Here is a 19,314-nt window from a genome sequence, read left to right on the forward strand (position 1 = left end):
CATGTGTGATTAAAATGATAACTTATATGACTTTCATATCAGAACTTACAATGTGTCCAATAAACATGTCAGAAATACATTCACATATTTTTTTTCAGTGTGTGACGTGCTTCGCGAGAAAGGAAACACGGGGCTTGGAACCGCAGTGGAGCGGCTTGATTTATTGGCTTTCAAATAATTACGGCATGAGCGTTTACTTTTTACTAAGATATTCATACCCTGAGCCGTTCAAAATACTTTCAGAGGTATCACATTACTTAAAATGAATATACATGTTGGAAACATTATTTAATGTTAAGGTGGTCACCGAGAAAATTCGTACCTTCAAAACGACCAGTATAAAAGGTGGAAACGCAGAGCTAAGAAGTAGTTATCGGGTGTGCTGTTGTATTCATGTTTGTTGTGCCGTGTATGTGTGTTGCTCAATGTAAATATAAGTTTAGCGGACGCTGGTGGTATGCGTAATGTATCCACGCGGTGGCGTGAGCAAATGAAAATATTTTTTGTAGCAGATGAATTGGGGGTACCGAGCGCCACATAGCTTAGCTGATACTGATATGCGACATATGAAACTGGTATGATATAACAAGTTATGATATGAAAAAGCTGTCCAATAAACATATCACAAATAAATTCATATAGTTTTTTTCAGTAGGCTAGCGCAAATGCATAGGCCGTTATTTTTGTCTCGTTTCTGCCTTCAGTTGAAGTCGTCTGGGAAACACTACGTGGGAACAACCGGTTGTGGTGCTAGGAAACCACGGAAAAGGTTGGGTAGCGTATGCGGACACCACCCTTAACACGAGTTCTGCAGCGTGCGTTGTCAAGAATTGTCAATACACACACGCAAAGTGGACAAGTGGAAAAAAGACGGAGGTGGGGGACTGAGATTGGAAAAACTCACGATCTGTACCTGAAAGTGTGGGACGTCAATTTTGAAGAGTATTCATGAATCTGATCTCTGTGATGCTCTCATTTGTGAATATTATTTTATGTGGATAACATAACAAAATTCTCTGCGGCTTACAGTGGCACCTTCTTTAGCTGACTATTCTAAAAATGTCCTGGTTCTTAAATAACGTGCTAGGATCCAAGTGTAGGTTCCAAACATCTTAAACGTTACACTTGATTCCCGAACATTTTAATACCCTTTACACGAAATGCATCCATGGCATCTGCATATCGCTGGTTCGCCGCTTCTAGTAGTAACGGCGAGGTCCGGCTAAATATGGATGGTCATGGATTTTTATTAACTATAAATATATATTTATATGCTATGTAGTAAATATATACCCGTTAGTATGTCTTCGGAATATTTCATAGAAATATTATTTTTCCTTTTGGGAAAAATAATTTTGAATTTTACGGGTACACCTCCGAATCACTTGCTGCAGCTCTCCTGGCAACAACGAGCAGCGGCACTCGTGATGTCAGTTATCCGAGAGCAGACGACGCTCTCTACTTCATGACTTTCATTACGTGGTGTATTGCGAATTTCGTTACATTTAGGTTGTTTCCGGCTTGCATTGGGGGGTGGGGGAATTGGGGATTGGCGGTGGGTGCAATAACATTACGAAGATTTGTAAGCGTGTGACATCTCATTGGTGTCCGACTGAATAATCTCTGTAACAGAAGAGGACCCTAGCAGCCTGACGCGAACGCTAGCTCCTATCGTCCGCGTCGGGCTGGAAAATGGAAGTTTTTAGTTTCTAGGAACTAAAACCTTCTATGCCATTCTGCTTCGAATTGGAATTTTGGTCCACATGTCGGGCGCATCGCGAATGCAACCCCCACGGGAAGTCCCCTGGAAGGCTATGCCGGCGGATGGAGTGCGAATGGCGAATCGAGTGAAACCTCGTAGTGAAAATCTTAAAACATTTTCTGGTCGTTGCTTAACTAAGGTAAACTTGATTAATCCTAGTTCGATATTTACCACGGCCGATCGCAACACTCTTCTGACTGCTTCTGACGCTCGCGAAACAGGCTCAAGCTGCCCATGCATTGATGTTTAAACAACATCTGACGTCACAACAAGATGGCGGACCAGTGAAGTTTGCTGGTGGTGGTTTGCTTCGGTTTCGGTTATATAAAATTTCTTTGATTAAAAGTTGTTTTGAATAGTTCTTGAGAAAAAATGTACTTGCTGCTCTGCTAAAAACTGTTTTAACTGATATAACCAAAACCGAAACTAACCTGCAAACTTACTGGTACGCCATCTTGTCGTAATGTCAGATGTATAAACGTTAGCACATGGGCAGCTTGAACCTGTTTCATCCAGTATCACAAGCAGTCAACGCGGTCGCGATCGTACAAGGGAGGATCCATCAAGCTTGTCTCAGTCAAGCAATAACCATTAAAGGTATTAAGATTCTCAGCACTATATTTCAGACGATTCGCCGCCACATTTGATCCGCCGGCATCGCCACCAAGGGGACCATGCGTGGCGGCTATAAAATAAATATTTCGATGCGAAATAAAAAATTCAACGGAATAAATTGGTAATTGATGGTGAGGATATCACAAAGTGCATCTTTTCTTGAATATACACCACAAAGGCCGACTCAGGGTAAAATATTAAAAAAAAAAACTAAATCAACTACGCAAGTAAACAAATAAATATTGAATATATCAGTAAACAAAAGCCAGACAAGAACAACATCCGTACATAAGGCAAAACTTATGAATAGAAAAGTGATACTGCAAGATAAATTAAAATGCCATTGCCTGTTACAAAACAAACAATGCTTGAACTTCTATTACTTACATTTGGAGTCCGGAGTTCAAAGTTTAAAAAGATGTTTGCCAAAAGACTATTTTGATATTTTACCGAAGAGTACCACAACCCCTTATGAATACGGCACAACTCACCAACTATTCTATGATGCCTAAAACATGCGTATGTGAGCCAGAGTGTGCGCGTGCGCGTGTGGGTGAACACATATCTTGTTGTACAGAATGTATCGACTTGATCAGTACAATTAGTATTAAAGGGGTTATTAAAGATCAATACAATGAGATGCCAGAGTCAGGTACTGTTGTTTCCAGGCGCTTTTTTTTAATTCTCATCGTGCAGCACGGACTCAATGCATCTGGTACCGGACTTAGCGAGCACACCCAATGGTTCCAAAATTACCTACTTGTCTTTAAGAATAGAGCTCGCAATAGAGGTTAGAGAACCAAAGAACGTTCATGCAGACCCTCAAAGGCTATATATTAAAAGGCTGTCATTCGATACACTACAAAACTTATGCAGCTAAAAAATTGGTAAAAAGTTGATCTTCTCTGTTGTAAATTATGACTTCCTGCTCGAGTCGCACCTGTCAAGAATGTCACAAGCAATGAATCGCGCGTTGCTACAACAGGTATCATTTTTTTTTAAATAATACAAATACGCTTAGGTCAGTTATCAAAATAATCTCCCTGAACACAGAACAAAACTTATCCAGTTACAGGGTAGGTAAAATATTGAACTTTTTCATCGTTAATTCTGGCTTACTGCTCAAGACACACTTCTCCAAACGGTCAGCGGGAAATGATTCGCGTGTTCCGGCACTAGGAATCCTAATAAAAATCATAACAATAGAATCGAAGTATAATGCTCTTCCGCGATGTAGCAGAACTCATATCGAGATAGAGAAAAGGTAAAGTGTTGGTCCTTCGCTGTCGTCAATTATGCATTCTTACTCAAAGCGCACTCACCCAAGAGGTCGTGAGCAATGAATTGCGTAGTCAGCACCATTTATCATATTTTGGGAAATCGCACAACAACGTATGGGCCAGATATAAAAATGTAATCACGGGATACTGTGCAACACATATGCAGCTACAGAAGAGGTACATCGTTGATCTTCGCAGTTGCTTATTATGACTTCCTGATCGATGCTGACATCGCTAAGAAACATATTCAAAAACTCTTCAAATAACAAATAGGCGAGATATCGAAATTCTAACCCGGAATATGGTGCAGCAAAAATCCAGCTACAAATAAGGTGAAAACTTGATCTCTTCTTTCTTTAATCGTGGATTTCTGCTCGAGGCACACCTGCCCCACCCCTCCGACGGACTTGGTCTACATAGAAAAGATTTGCGGGTTCGGACACTAGGAACTATATCCAACAAATAACAAAAAATATTGAATGGCTAGATATCGAAATAATTTTCCAGTATACAGAGCAACTATATCTTGCTACAGAATCCGCAAACGTTTAATGTAATGTGTTGTTAAATGCGGCCTCCGGCCTGCTGCGCACCTGCCCAAAAAAATTTGTAGGACAAAAAATCGCGGATTTTAGCACTCGAAATTTCTCTTCGACCAGTAGTGCCACGATATCAAGATGGCACTGTTCCGGACTACACACGTGACGTTATAAGATATGAGGACCATCGCGGAAGGGTCTGAGGAAGGCCCGCTTCAGCCGGAGCAATTTCACCCAGCAACTTGACGTCGCAAGACCAGCAACATGGGCCGCCCGCGTTCACACGCAGCAACCGAATTGCTAAGACTTGCCATCATCATCATTCAATTTTATTTTAGAGCGCAGCTCTTAGGGGCCCGTTTCTGGCTTGAGCGGCGTTGCCGTCGCCGACGGTGTAACCGCGAGGTCACGTGACCCCCTAAGGTCACGTGGCCGCCCGAGGTCACGTGACCCCTGAAATCACGTGACCCCCCCCCCCCCGCCCCCGAGGTCACTGTGGCCACCCGAGGTCACGTGACCCCCTGAAGCAACGTGACCCCCTGAGGTCACGTGACCCCCCCTCCCCCGTTCCTCGAGGTCACGTGACCATCTGACGTCACACGACCCCCCCTGAGTTCACGTGACCTCAAAAAGTCACCTATCCCTCAGTACGCTTCCATCCTCCTCCTCCTCCTCAAGAGCTGCGCTCTAACCGGCGTAACAGGGAATTGTAAACGGCCTTCATTTTTCTTTTAGTATTTAGACGCACAATTACGCGCTAAAAACGTGTTTTTATATCTTTAAATAGCGTTGACAATATTAACTCACCTTTCTGAAAAGGTTTACTTCCAAAAACAATCCATTTCAAACCAGAACCAAGTCTTTAGCTGTCATCATCACCACCACCGGGGTGCCACGTGGAAACATCGCGTCCCTGATTGGCTGCTGCCGCTTCAAACGTCTCCGAGTTGCCCGAGTTGCTCGTCCGTTTCGAGGCCGGACCCGATCTCAGTAGTTCGTGTCGATCTAGGGAAAGCTAGGGAGCAACCCGCCAGCGACCTCAAAATTGCTAAAAGAAGTTGCCCCGTCTGAAGCGGGCCTAAGAAAGCAAGCTTTGGGGAGAAGTAAGAAACCCTCCTCTGGGTGAAATTAAAACATAGCTAGCACGGCAATAAAGGATACTTTAAATATTCTTCTCGAGAATAGACTAGAAAACGTAGGTATAAATTGAGAGCACTTAATTATAGTATTTGAAATCGTTATAAGTTTTCCCGGAGGCTAAATTTCTTTGTTCATTTTTGCATTGGTACGCATGGGATTCCCATCACCTTTCTCGGAAATAAAACATGTAGGGTAAATTGCTAGGCAATCGTGTTGAATAGGTGATACGTTCTAGCATCACAAACGTTTAGCGACACTCTAAGTTTCCAGACGCCAGACTCTTACGTTCACGGCTCTCTTCGTTATATAGCTTAAGGCGTATTATATGTACACTTGATAGTCGTTGCAAGAACGAAACGATACTACCGCTAATCGGGTTATAAACCTGGCGACCATCCAGAGCCTTACATAGTGTTGAGCTCTTTTCCCTCAGTGCGCACAGGTGGTCAAAATCCTTCTCGCCTACCTCACTTATCCTCGCCTAACCCTCTGTCACGTAAGCTCCCCGTTAACCAACCAGCGTCGAACACCTCACGCCTCCTCTACAGCCGTAAACCGATCAGTGTCAAGCCTCGCGGCCACGCTTTTATCCAGGCTTCACTTTTATCTGGGCTTCACAAAATTCCGAACACATAGCCAGAGAACATTTCACGTTAACATAAAGGTCCCATTACTTTAAAGTTCTGGAAACACGTGGGTCATTCTACCAGTTTTCGGATTCCCTAACTACAATAAGGTCCATAGGAGCGAATAAATTAAAGTATTCCGTGCATTCAGTCAAGCTTGGTTGCTCGTGCGAAGGACGACAGATCGCGCACATTTCATCGTGCACGCACGTCCCAGAATCTTGGGGTTGGGCCATTTGCATATATGAGTATTTAAACCCATTCAGAACATTGGAAACTTACCATGACGGAAGTTAACTTACGTCATGGTAAGTTGAGCACCGGGACAGATGACAACCCTTAAATCCACTAGAAAATAATCAAACGCATTTAATTGATCTTATAATAGACTAACATTTTAAATTACCTTTCCTAGATAACCTTTGTCTTTGCCTCCACGTTCCCGGTGCCGAAGCCCACATTTCCAACCGGTGTGAACACTTGTTGACTCCTCCAACGTCTCCAGTGCCAAGCCAACATTCTCGACCAGTCGGAACCATTGAACCCCGCCACGTAAACATTGCCGAGGATTGTATGACCCGCTTGCTTACCGGCGAATATCCGCCGAGGTTCCCGTCACAGTACCAAAGCGGTATTTCTCGCCAGACAGGCACCGTGGCGCTCGTCCGTGGTTTTATAGGGGCATGAGAGTCTCGATAGGAACGAGAGGGCGCGAGAGGCGAAGGGGTCGTGATAGCTATAAACGGATATACTGGGGGGGGGGGGGGGGGGGGGGGGTTTAAACAGTCTTTTTTCTGGGAGTCTTAATATGAGAGTCTTCATCGGAGGATCTTCATTTGACGGTCTTCAATTAAAGTCTTTGGTAGATGAGTCCACATTGAGGGAGCCAACAAGCTGCTAGCGCATGCAGAGGAGAAAGCGACTTTGGTGGGGTGGCGGAATGTGAGTTCATAAACACTGTTTAAAAATCTATCTACAGGGAAGAGACGAATAAAACACATCTCATCTTTCGGCAGTACATCCAATGTACAGTTTTTGTTCACAAAAAGGAACTGTTCTATCAATCAATCTTCCGAGAAAAGACAAACAGGCATTATATCCAATGTACCGTTCTCGTTCACAAACAGGAACTGTACCGTAGAAGTGCAAGTGAGCTATTTAGATAATGAGCGTAAATTCTCACCATAACTATAAGAAGGACTTTATAGAAGAGCATCTATGTGCCTGTTACAACTTCCCCGCGCATTGCGCGTGTTTAAAAGTGCCACACATTTTCGTTTTTATCGAACTTAATCACTCCGCTAGATCACACCACCACGCAAACGACAGCACGCAGCGCGCAAAGCGCGAAGGACGACAGCCCCAACATCACGCCAATCAGGCGAATTGAACCAGCTCCTGGCCCGCCCGTCGGATAACACATTGAGTACGGTGAGCACCGGCGTGAAGCCTTGAACCACTGTTTTCCCAATGTAGGTATCCATTCAATTAACCATTTGCATTATACCGCACTCTGCATGTGCACCTCTTTTCTGCAGAGCGAGCGCTTCAGCGACCGCTCTGGAGAGCAGCAGCAGCCATTGAGCTCCAAAAAATCTACACATTTGACATTTTATGACCACTAGTGGCCGCATCTTGGATACTACCTCATAGAGGAACTTCAGCGGTTAACCCAGTGAGTTTCTTCGGGGACTACACTCTAAAGTTTAGCCCCGTTGGGGGCTTTGACGCACCACCAAGCCGGACGCCCAGCAAAGCCTAACCGGAGGGGCCCAGGGGCAGTAGCGCAGCCAGGAACTTCTTCGGGGGGGAGGGGGGGGGGGGAGGGGGGGGGGTGCCAAGGTGCACGTGCATATTGTAGATTATTTTTTTCGCCCAGTTGCCGGCTAGTTTTTGCCAGAGGGTCCTCCAGACGCCACCATGTAATACTGACGGTAGCGTCTGAGAGACGCGACCGTAAAGGCGATACTGTATTGTCAGTTAATGAACGAAGTAGGTACAGATACACGCGTCTATCAGTGTCTGGCTATCCGCGCGAAAACAGTGCCGGGAAAAAATTGTATCAATAAAATGATATACAAGTCGCGGCGTCAGCGCCCTATGGAAACGCTAAGAGTGCGTACCTTTCAGCTCCTTTGCTTATATTTTTACAGCGTTAATGGGCAACTCAGAGGAGTATAATGACACGCAAACGAAAAGCGACCTAAAATATTACATAGTGTTGGTGGCAGGTCCTCCTAAAGAGGTTGAAATCTACAAGCCTATAAAAATGGTAACATATTGTTACGTTCTTAATTTACAAGGGACGTCCATAATCAAATTAGACCGGATTAGAAGTGTTTCACGCGCCGTCTGCACGCGATTCGTCTTTGTCCTCGGTGGATTCTAGCACGCGCCTCGGCAGCACCGTTACACTATTTCCCCTCTGAGTTTTTTAGTGATGTTTCTTCGTAGGTTGGTTCATCCTGCTTTACAACCTCGCCACGTTCCACTAAAGATAGACAGTTCTTTTTGCAGGTGTCGTTGCCGATGCTCATCGCGACAGTTCCTCCGCAACACCAAAATCCAGCACCTTGGCGCTTTCTGAAGTTGATGCCCGGACACTTGTCAATTGGCCGCCGCTGGCTCCTGTTTTCGTCACCCCTGGTGACATGTCTAATCAGAACTCTGATGCCGGCACATATCATATCGGTGCAAAGCATCACTGCACATTTGCGCATTTTGAAAACCAACACCGAAAATGAAATGTGCCGGTAAGGCCAAAGTCTAGAAGATAGAACGTCATGCTCACAACCTCATCCGCCGAATGTCCAGAACGACAGTCAGAAAAACATTCAAGTCCAGCGCGCACTTACGCGCCCCAATGCCTTGAAGTTTTCGGATGCAGATGTGGCCATAGGCCAATGCAGGATCTTCATTGCACGGACACAGGGTGGTCGTGGGGAACATGGCGAAGTGGTCACTTGTTCGTTGCGGTTCCGGCATGAAGATTTGCTGCGTCAGGCAATCCAGCCGCCAGCCATTGGCTCCATGAGACGCCGGCGCTGACCACATTGCAGAGGATAATCTTCCCGAGAGGAGCTTTCCAGGTAACTTAAGGCGCCATGCCAGAAATCCCACTTCTGACACCAAATGTTACGTTCTTAATTTACAAGGGACGTCCATAATCAAATTAGACCGGATTAGAAGTGTTTCACGCGCCGTCTGCACGCGATTCGTCTTTGTCCTCGGTGGATTCTAGCACGCGCCTCGGCAGCACCGTTACAATATATATATATTCGTTTTTTTTTTTTTTTCCTGGGGGGTGGTTAGGGTCAAGTTTTGTCATTTTTTACCCTGGCTACACCACTGCACAGGGGTGCTCGACATGGTCCTTGGTCATCTCAAAGACGCCTGAACCCCCCTTCGGCCTATAAAGAAGCTTCATCCCAAGAAAGAACCCGATGACTACCGACCCCAAAACACCTTCACTCTGTAAGATGGCTAAACGCACGCATTGGATATAATGACCCTGTTTTGCGTGGACCAAGGCGGGATAACTCCAAATGGCAATCAACTCGCCGAACGACGTGTCATCAAAATATAGTTTAGTTGATATGCGACATCTGGAACCGCGCCACAGCTCAAGCATAGCGCGAGGGAATGGTTTGGGTATATGTAAAAGAAATCATGAAACTCGCATATACATTTAAAATGTATTCATGATTTGCAAGCACCTCAGGCGTCTGACTAAATTGAGTGGTTTGGAGGACGTAGGTATTTAATTGGTGATAACTTGAGTTAAGTTAATTTGTGCTTGCATTAAATTAATGACTGCTTGGACTAAATTGGAGAGTAGCATTATTAAATTCAGACACGCTGGAATATGGCACTTGGATTATTACAAGCGAGAAAACCTAGAAACCAAATTCCGTAAAACTGTCAATACCGAGAGCTCGTGCCTGGAGAAGCCCTTTCACGCGCTTTAGAGGAAAACAAAAACAAAACAAAACGTCGCGAGCGAAATGTGGGTTTTTAAAATATTCTTCTTGCTGTGCCTAGTGCTTTAAAGCATGACTTAACCACTACTTGACAGTTTGGGGCAATTAAACTGTGTGCCATCTAATGAAAGCTAATGAGTGGCTTCAGGCTAATGAGGAGCGGAAAAGTGAGAAAGGCAGTGTATTTTGATTCAATAGGACGATAGTTATGCTTATCCTAAAATATGCAGTGCAACAAATTAGAATGTAATATAATCTTGTGCTACGAATGTTGTTTTATTATCAACTACAACAAAAGGAACTTTTAGTTTCTACAAAGGTTGCGTCAAAACGATTTAATCCAATCAAATCACTGAACACTTTACCATAAAATAATCATAAAATGAACCAGAAAAGGAGGATTTCATGCTGGAAAAGTATATCTAAAATAAGGTGACACTCATTTGTGAGCTTTATTCCAGCTTTCACCAAAAAACATAACTGTAGTTAAAGTTCGAACTAGTTCAACTTATGGTACGCACTCGAACTGTCTAATTCAAAGTGGTGTCTGAGTTGTGTTGTCTGTTGGTCACAGGGCATATGCTATATCGGTATTGACTAAGCCTGAAAACCCCAGGTGATCTGCGACTTGGCGTGGCTTTCGACATCCGGCGATTATCTGTAGCTAGATTAGCAGAGGATGTAACAGACTAGTGCAGATAAATGTCTTTGCAATACTTGAATATGTACTAAATAATTAAATAATTTAATTGATAAATGAAACCTATGCGTTTCTCCAAGTAGGAGCACTAACTAAAGAAGAAGTAGTAAAAAAAGGTTATAGCTTGTTACTAAGCCCATCCCACATTTTACCATAACATTTTTTGCAGGCGACTCGTGGGCACGAACTCGGAGGAGGGGGTCTTCACGGAAGATGGCTGTGGTGCACCCGGAGGTCAAGGAGCCCTTCAAGAACTTTCGAAGTTCAAGAAGAAGTGCCGGGAGGGTTTATCATTATAGCCTGTTGCAATATAAGAAACGCAGGATAGGCTCCTCCCACAAAGCCTTCCACTTTTCCCCTTGAACAGAGAATACGCTGGAGGAGGCAATGTCGAAAGAAGGACACCGCTAATCATGGTGAGCCGAGAGCTTGATGGGAGCGCCTTCGGCCATGCTTCTTAACCTGCGGCATACTATATGTTAGATGTTTTTCATTTATATATTCAATTTTGTTATCAACACTACTTATCCCCGTATGAAGATTTTAATATTGATCCCAGAGAAATTCTTTGTTCAATCATTAAGTCAGATTTCTTCACCGTTTATTTTCCAACGCCAGTTGCAAGTTTATAAAATATCATTCTATCTAGTCAGCTGGTAATATTCATTTTTAAAATAAATGTTTGAAATTTTGAGGCCATAATCACTTGGTTTTTTTCACAATGTTTTTACTTTAATGGTTAAATACACCCAAAAATGTGTATTTAAACTTTTTTCGAATCTTTATGTATTTAGAAGCATATTTTTCTCTTGGTACATGCTCATACGGCAGGTAACCACGGAACTTCCTTGCACAAAAGATCCGGTTTTCACACAATGAGGAACTTCGGCTTCACCAACTGTATGTGCATGTATGTGTGATACAACAGGAGCACACAAATACCTTCACAAAATGATACATCTTGGAGAACTTGACTTACAACACCAATCCAATGATACAGCATGTGCTCTAGAACATTTGCATTGTTGTTTAACCGCAAAGACAAACCATGCATTGTCAAACGCTCAGTTTCCTTTCATAAATAGCGTTAGCGGTCTAGACCAGACGCCAAGGTTTCAGAACTTGCAAACTTATACGTGATTTTCGGAAAGATTCAGTGGGGAAGTAAGGCCCGTTCCTGTGAGCTCATGCTATTCACCTTTTTTTATTTGTAGGCAGCCTTTCGGTATAAACAAATTTACGAAAGTCACTTATAACGTTTAAACCAACATGAAAATTTGGCGTTGGGTCAAGGCTGCTTGAGCTAATTTTGTTGCATACTGAGCCTTTGCCAAAGCATGCATAGTTTGCCACTGCAGTAAACAAAGCAACGCATTTTTGGGGATTTCCTTGTTCAAAACAGTGAGTCTGCAGTCACACGTATAAATAGAACATGTTGGCATCGTTTCCAACATAACCTGTGCTGCTTTGAACATACTGGCACACTTTACTTAGCTAGTACCAAACACTACCATACTATCCTTGGGTTGTACGGGACACAGGCATGCTAATATTGGTACCACAGCATTTCCCGTACTTGGGAATGATGGTGCATGTTTCCATAATTCAGTGATGGAAGATGTTGTGGCAACAAGGTTAGCAGGGATATGTTCCTTACTTAAACGGTCTTTTTTCTAACAGATTCGGTCGAACTTGCTGTGTTGTGTGACTTCGATGGTAATGACTGGAGCGTGCCTTGATCGAATTGGGTGTAATATATTATCTAATGATACCTCGCATCAAACATACTTAGTTTTGGACGTACTACTTATTTGGAGAGCCAACTTTCGACTTTTCAATATTATTTATACGTGCCGAGAACTTTGCACTAAGATTCTTAGGGTTACTGCGGGAAAAGAAATATCACCTTCGTACCCGGCTTTAAACCCATACTGAGCAAGCGAAGACAATGGTGATGCTAATACCATTCTTTCTTTTCTTCTTCCGTTATTTCTTTTCTTTTCTTTTCTTTCTTTCTTTCTTCCTTCTTTATTTATTTATTTATTTACTGATTTTGCAGGCCATGGCCTGCAGGATGGAAGGGGAAAGAAAAAAACGAAAGACGTTTACAATCCCCTTAGGAGGACTCCTTCAGCTCTTCAGGAGGAGGAGGGGAAGGTACGGAGAGGCCCTCCTCCTTTCCTTCCATTTAGATGAATATTCCCCGCTAAATATAGCGGGGAAATTTTTCGCTATATTTAGCGGGAAAATGTTTTCGCTAATATAGCAGGGAAATATTAGAGCGCAGCACTTAGGCGCCCGTTTTCGGCTTGAGCGGCGTTGGCGTCGGCGTAACCGCGCGGTGCATTATGGGACGCGTGACGTCACTGGTGACGTCAATGATGACGCTATCAGTGACGTCACCAGTGATGACGTCATCCTCATCGTCATCGTCATCATTGCGATTACCTCACTTATGATGCCATCAGTGACGTCACATGTGACGTCATCAATAACGTCACTGATGACGTCATCACTGGTGACATCACTGATGACGTCATCACGATGACGTCATCCTCATCGTCATCATCGCGATGACCTCACTGATGACATCATCAGTGACGTCACGTGTGATGTCATCTGTGACATCAGTTATGACGTCATCACTGGGGATGTCACTGACGACGTCATCAGTGACGTCACCAGGTATGACGTCATCATCACGATGACATCACTAACAACATCGTTGTCGTAGCCACGTGTCACGTCATCACTGATGATGGCGACGACGTCTTCACGTTGGCGTCACGTCACCCCCGTAAGGTCACGTGACCCCCGTGAGGTCATGGGGGTCACGTGAACCCACGGTTACACCGACACCGCTCGGAGGGAGGAGTAGCACGCAGGATAAGGAGGTGCGGAGAAAGGAGGAGGGGTATACCAACACCTCCTAGAAATAAGGCCGTAGCGCTCCGAGCGGGTACGTCACAATGTCGGAGGAAGGAAGGCCATGGCGCAAGTACGTGAGAAAATGTCTGCTCTCAACGAATATCGACGTGAGAAAAAAATGTTTTTTTTTCTTGAGCGGCGCGGTAATGTTCGTGCGCGTTTATCCGACATTAATACAGGTTTTAAAAGCGCAGTCCTGTACAATTTATTATATATATTATATAAACGTAATATACAACGCGTTAGCAAGGTTGAAAGTACCAAATTTATATTTATGACTATCCTCATAACCGCGGGACAACGCGCAGTCCCGCGGTTCCCCACACTTTTCGAATGAACCGGCTCCGAATTTCCGATGCGACATCTTCTTCCCTCGTACGGGCTCCGATTCTGGTAAATTGACGTTGTGTGTGAGCTGCTGACTGTCTGCAAAGGAACGCTGAGGCATTGCAGAAGGGAAAGGAGCCGAAAAAAGATCCAGTCATCGCCGCAGGGACCGAGCGCACACGAGCAAGAGATGGGTCGATGATATTAAGCCTTTCGTCCCACACTGCTGGTGCTGCTCTCGTGTGTGTGTGTGTGGTTCTTTTGATCCTCCTACGCGTTGTTTTCTTTTTTTGTTTTTTTATTCGTCGTCACCACAGTCTGAAGTAGTTTTTTTTTTTTTTTTCGTTTGATATTGCGGCATTTACGTGGATTCGCGAAACAAGTCCTTCTACGGTTTGAGTGACGTGTGACAACTAGTCAACGATGACACTGGCCGATGACCTCTCTTTCGACAGAGAGAGACTTCTAAAAGTTAGTGTTCAAATGTTTTTGCGATGGATCTTGTGGGACGTATGGATACGACCGAAAGGTGAGAAACAACTTATTTACGGGCTTTCTTGGTCATGTAAGACGCAGTAAAGTGCTGCAGTTTAATTTTTTTAAAATCTCGTGATAGAATGAATTTTTGTTCGTCGTTATCCGTTTTCTATTGCGTCGACATTTGCAAATATGCGAGGTAATATTCTAGTTTTTGCTGGAAGGTAAATAACAAGTTTGTCTGAATATTGAAAGTCCGTTGTTTGTGCTTATGTGTTTATTAATACTAATGCTATTTTGTTGCCTTTACCGCGCTTATACTAGAATCTTAACTGTATTAAGGTTATATCTATTGTATACAAAATGCGTTATATTTTGTTTTTAGGCAGCTAAATCTCATATGAAAAAGTAAAAATTAGTTGACTGTAAATAGTAAGTTTAGTACCCCTGCCACACGGAAAAGATAATATATTTTGAATAAATAATACAGGATTAAAGGGGGCAGTGCAACGATTTTAATCTTGAAAGAATTGCCAGTTTGCATTTTTTATATTGTTTATACAAGCCCAAGTGACCAAAAACGCGTCACCTTTCCCCGAAAAACTGCTATTCTGCTGCGTAATCGCAAGACAAAAAAACAAATTATTCGCCGATCTGATGGCGTCTTTGGGGGTACGCTGAAGTCAACAAACCCTGTCCTCCTCCGCCGCTACACTCGCCGTCAGCCCCGTGGCGAACCGTCCTTTGTGTCTGTCAGGTTCGTTCGGGAAGGTGAGAGAGAATCATGGAAGCCAGAGCCAGCGGGAGAACTCAAACGTACTTTACTGTAAGAAGAAGAAAAAAAACGAAAAAGAAAAAACTGAAATACGATCAGCGTCAGAGAAATGAAATAAATATTGCATTCAGAAGTAAAGACATATACTGTCAACACAAATAGTCATCACCCTGTATAGTCATCATGGGATGTGGCGGGTGGATCGTCGTTGGGCGGATCGTCGGAGAATGATGTCCGGCCCGCTGGTGCCCTTCGGACCAAGATGACGATGCCGAGCGCGGTGATCCAAGCTTGGCGGAGTCGTTTGCGAGGACGGAACGTAGCCGGCCGGTTCAAGCCTGGCGGAGTCGATTTCGAGGACGGTACATAGCCGACCCGAGCTCCGCAACCCCAGAAGACAGCCGTCAAATCTCTCCCCTCGTCGGACTGCTTCGAACCCTTCTCGCGCCCCTTTATTCTTCTTCTTTTTTTTATGCTGCCACAAATATCTCCTTTGTTCCTTTTCTTTTTCCTTTTCTTATAAATCATGACAGTGTCCATCACTCGCCGCGGCCTTCGACGAGGCTAGTCTCTTAAAAGTCAGCTATCGCAGAGGAAACGGCTGGGCTCTCTGAAGAAAGGGCCCAAGAGGAAACCACGTGAGCCCCCAGAGTACCTCACCCGAAAGTCGGCGTGGAGAGTTGAGAGGCACTTCGACCATCGATTTGTTTCATTTGTTTTAACTAAGAGCTAGCGCTCGCAAGAAAATGCGTTTTTTTGTTTTTCGTTCCATAGCTGATGCAGATTAATTTATCGCAGTTAATTGGCCAAAGACTTAATATCGTAGCACTGCCCATTTAATCAGCTCGCTGTTTTGAGTGATTATTTGAGCTTCACAAGCTGATTTGTCGACCCCAAATTGTCATTCGATCGAAATTACATTAATTTTAATTAAGTGACTGCACTCGATAACATCGCTTACATGATCGTAAGTGACACTTTTCGAGCCGTGTCCGCGTTGGCTACGTCTACCTGATTTTCAACTGATCTGCATAGCTGTGTCTAATCAATACGTGTCTTGCCATTTCGTCTAAATATTTCTGCATAAAATATGCGTTCCTACAGCAATATTTGGGTGACTCAATATTTTTTTTACTTAAAACAATCACATTTTTCTATAGACGTCTTCTACGCGTACCTCGTGCAATTTGGCATTGATTATTTAGCGGTTTAATGTTTTGCACGTGTGAAAAAAGTTTTCTAGACCCGTTGCAATGTGCAGCTTTCATTTTAGCTAATAAGACACGCGTATGTGACTCAAAGCGCGTTACGACGGTCGATCCACGCGCGTTGCCTTCGCTTCGACGCGAGCTCCCGATGGGTTTCCTTTGCGACGTCACAAGAAGAGCGCTACGGCCTTATTTCTAGGAGGTGTTGGTAGAGACTTCTTTCAGTACCCTTCCCTCCTCCCCAAGAGCTGCGCTCTAATTCGGTGTTACAGGGGGTTGTAAGCGACTTTCCTTCCGTTAAATTTGGCGGGGAGAATTTTTCGCTAAATTAGGCGGGAAAATTTTCCACTAAATTTAGCGGGGAAATATTTTCCGCCAAATTTAGCGGAGAATTTTTCCCTGAATTTCGCGGAGAATTTTTACCGCTAAATTTAGCGGGGAATTTTTTCTGCTAAATTTAGCTCACTACCCACTAAAAGCAATACTGTTACACTTCAAAAAACGATTGATGTCGGTTTTGAATTGTACAAAGCTGTCCAAATAATTGCATTCTGCTCCCAACGTATTACGAAGAACGGTTTTCTTGTAGTCGAGGTTCTGTTTTCCATAGTTAGTCCTTATTCGAGGCATCTGCCATTTGGTGTGCCGGAGGGAGTAACCACAATCGTCCCGAGTTCCATTAAACTCTATGTAGAGTTTATTTTTGTGTAGGAATTGCGCTGCTTTAAAATAACAAATCTGGTCTGCTTTTAGCATGTTTTGTAAGGTGTTATGTTTATCGCAGTCAAAGTCCTGCAGGTTTCCAGAATAATTAGCACACATACGTAGAACTCTATTTTGGTGTACTGAAAGCTGATTATAGTTTCCATTGGTCGTTGTACCACATACAATAACGCCATACATGAAAAATGAGAATAGAACGGTGAGTAATGAAGGCACGTTTTCAGCCAGAGCGATATTACATTCGTTATTTTGTAAATGCACACAAGATACCTTGATATCTGTGTCTTGATATGCCTAACATGTGTATTCCATGTCAGTTCTTCGTTAATTTAAACCCCAAATTTTTTTTATTCCGCTACTTGTTTTAAGATTACATTGCTAAATTCAATAATGGCGGCATCGTTATCGCGTTTATTGACAAGCCAGAATATTACATACTTGGTTTTAGACTTGTTCAGTTGCAGTTTATTTGATATTAATCAATGAGACAAATTCACCAAGTAGCTGTTTGTTATGTCTTCGAGTCTTTTTAGTAAAGAAAACGTTCGTGTCATCTTCATTCACATAGTACAACCATTTGGAAATCATGATCCCTGATTTGACTATGTCCCGCTATTTCGGAAGCAGCACAAGAGCCCATCATTTCGTCCCGCTGTTTGAGATGAGACGACTCGCCATGGCATCCGAAATGTTTGAAGCGCAGGGCTCTCTTCAGGCCGTTCCATTCCCCCCGCGAGAGACTGACCAAATGGGTGGCTATGTCCGTTGCCCCGCCACACAGCGGACTGCTTTTTGTATTCGTCGGGCCTGCTCGCTTGCTTAGGCAGCTTGGCCCTGCTGGCATGCAGGGATAGTATGTTTGCCGGGTGGACACTGAAAACGCGCTCGTTTAAGGAAATAATAATCGCTGCTTCTCATCACAACATATATTGCTTTTCTGATTATGTCATAGATTGAAATTCTACTGTCTGTCTTAAAACATGAAAAGATATAGAATAGAAAATGTGGCTTCTTAGAATGGATGCTCGGGCGAGTTGGGTATTCATATTGTGGGAGAAGAGCTAAGTAGATTCACTCACCCTCAAACCCACACTCACACTTACACCAGAAAAACGGTCATTCACGTCGCGCTGACTTTCAACTCAAATTGTATTTTCGTCTTCTTTCGTTTTCTTTTACCCGTTTTAAAATTGTCATCCACTTCGCTCTCTTCTCTACAAAACAATTAGCAATGTCTATCGCACCTTACCTTCGAGAATCAAGAAAAAACAATTCTTTTTCCGTTAGCGTTATGGATGGACTGCTAACACAGGTGTCACTTCTTTTTATGATGTGAACTGCCTCTATTATCTCACGTGTTAACTGATGATGGTTCTTAGCGATTATGGTGCTATTTTCGAAGTCCGCGGCGCACCCACAGTCACGGCAGTGAATGCCCAAAAGTCCTGAGTTAGCTAATCGGGTGTTGTTGTTGTGTTCCCTTAATCTGTCGTTAATACATCTTCCAGTTTGTCCTATATACTGTTTGCCGCATGATAGGGGAAAGGAATAAATCACTCCTTCTGAGCATGGTATGTATGGGGTTTTATGCTTTTTAGTGCAGACGGTATTAGTTTTTGGTGTGGCGTTAACTTTTCTACAAAGGCCTGATAGTTTGATGGGGGCGGAAAAGACTAGGTCGATGTTTGCGCGATTCCCAATCTTCTTCAGGTTATGAGAAATGTTATGAATGTAGGGGATGACTACCGGTCTCTGGTTGCTGAATCTTTCGCGGGGCTTGTGGGATGTGATTTGACCTCTTTTAATCTGTTTAAGGAGACTTTCGGCGACTGAAGTTAATATATGTGAAGGATATCCCGCACTTACTATCCTAGATACTTGTCCTGTGAAGCTTGTTAGGCCTGAATGTGGGCAGGACTTGAAAATAGAGTTTTTGAAGCACTGATTAACTATGCCTCTCTTTACCAGTTTGGAATGCGCCGAATTATAATTGAGGAGTGTTTTTTTCCCTCTTGGCTCATACGACCAACAGACATGATGGGGCTGAAAAGACAATCTTAGGTCCAGAAATCTTAAGGATCCTGGCTCTGGAAGCTCGTGCGTAATCTCCAAAGGGTTTAAGCATGTTTTAAACTTGACGAGCACATTGGGCACATGAATCGGGAGGTCTTTTTCGTTGGTGTCTAGGAGTATCAAATAGTCATCAACGTAGCGGAACACTTTCACAACAGTCG

The 19,314-nt window shown here is 43.6% G+C and overlaps 1 pseudogene; it reads right to left on the bottom strand.

Moving 5' to 3' along the window:
- Window positions 1–16,822: 16,822 nt before the first annotated feature.
- Window positions 16,823–17,538, bottom strand: LOC120848830 (annotated as a pseudogene).
- Between the last annotated feature and the right edge of the window lie 1,776 nt (window positions 17,539–19,314).

Source organism: Ixodes scapularis, unplaced genomic scaffold (genome assembly GCF_016920785.2).
Source record: "Ixodes scapularis isolate PalLabHiFi unplaced genomic scaffold, ASM1692078v2 PGA_scaffold0__279_contigs__length_252992795, whole genome shotgun sequence".
Lineage (NCBI taxonomy): Eukaryota > Metazoa > Arthropoda > Arachnida > Ixodida > Ixodidae > Ixodes > Ixodes scapularis.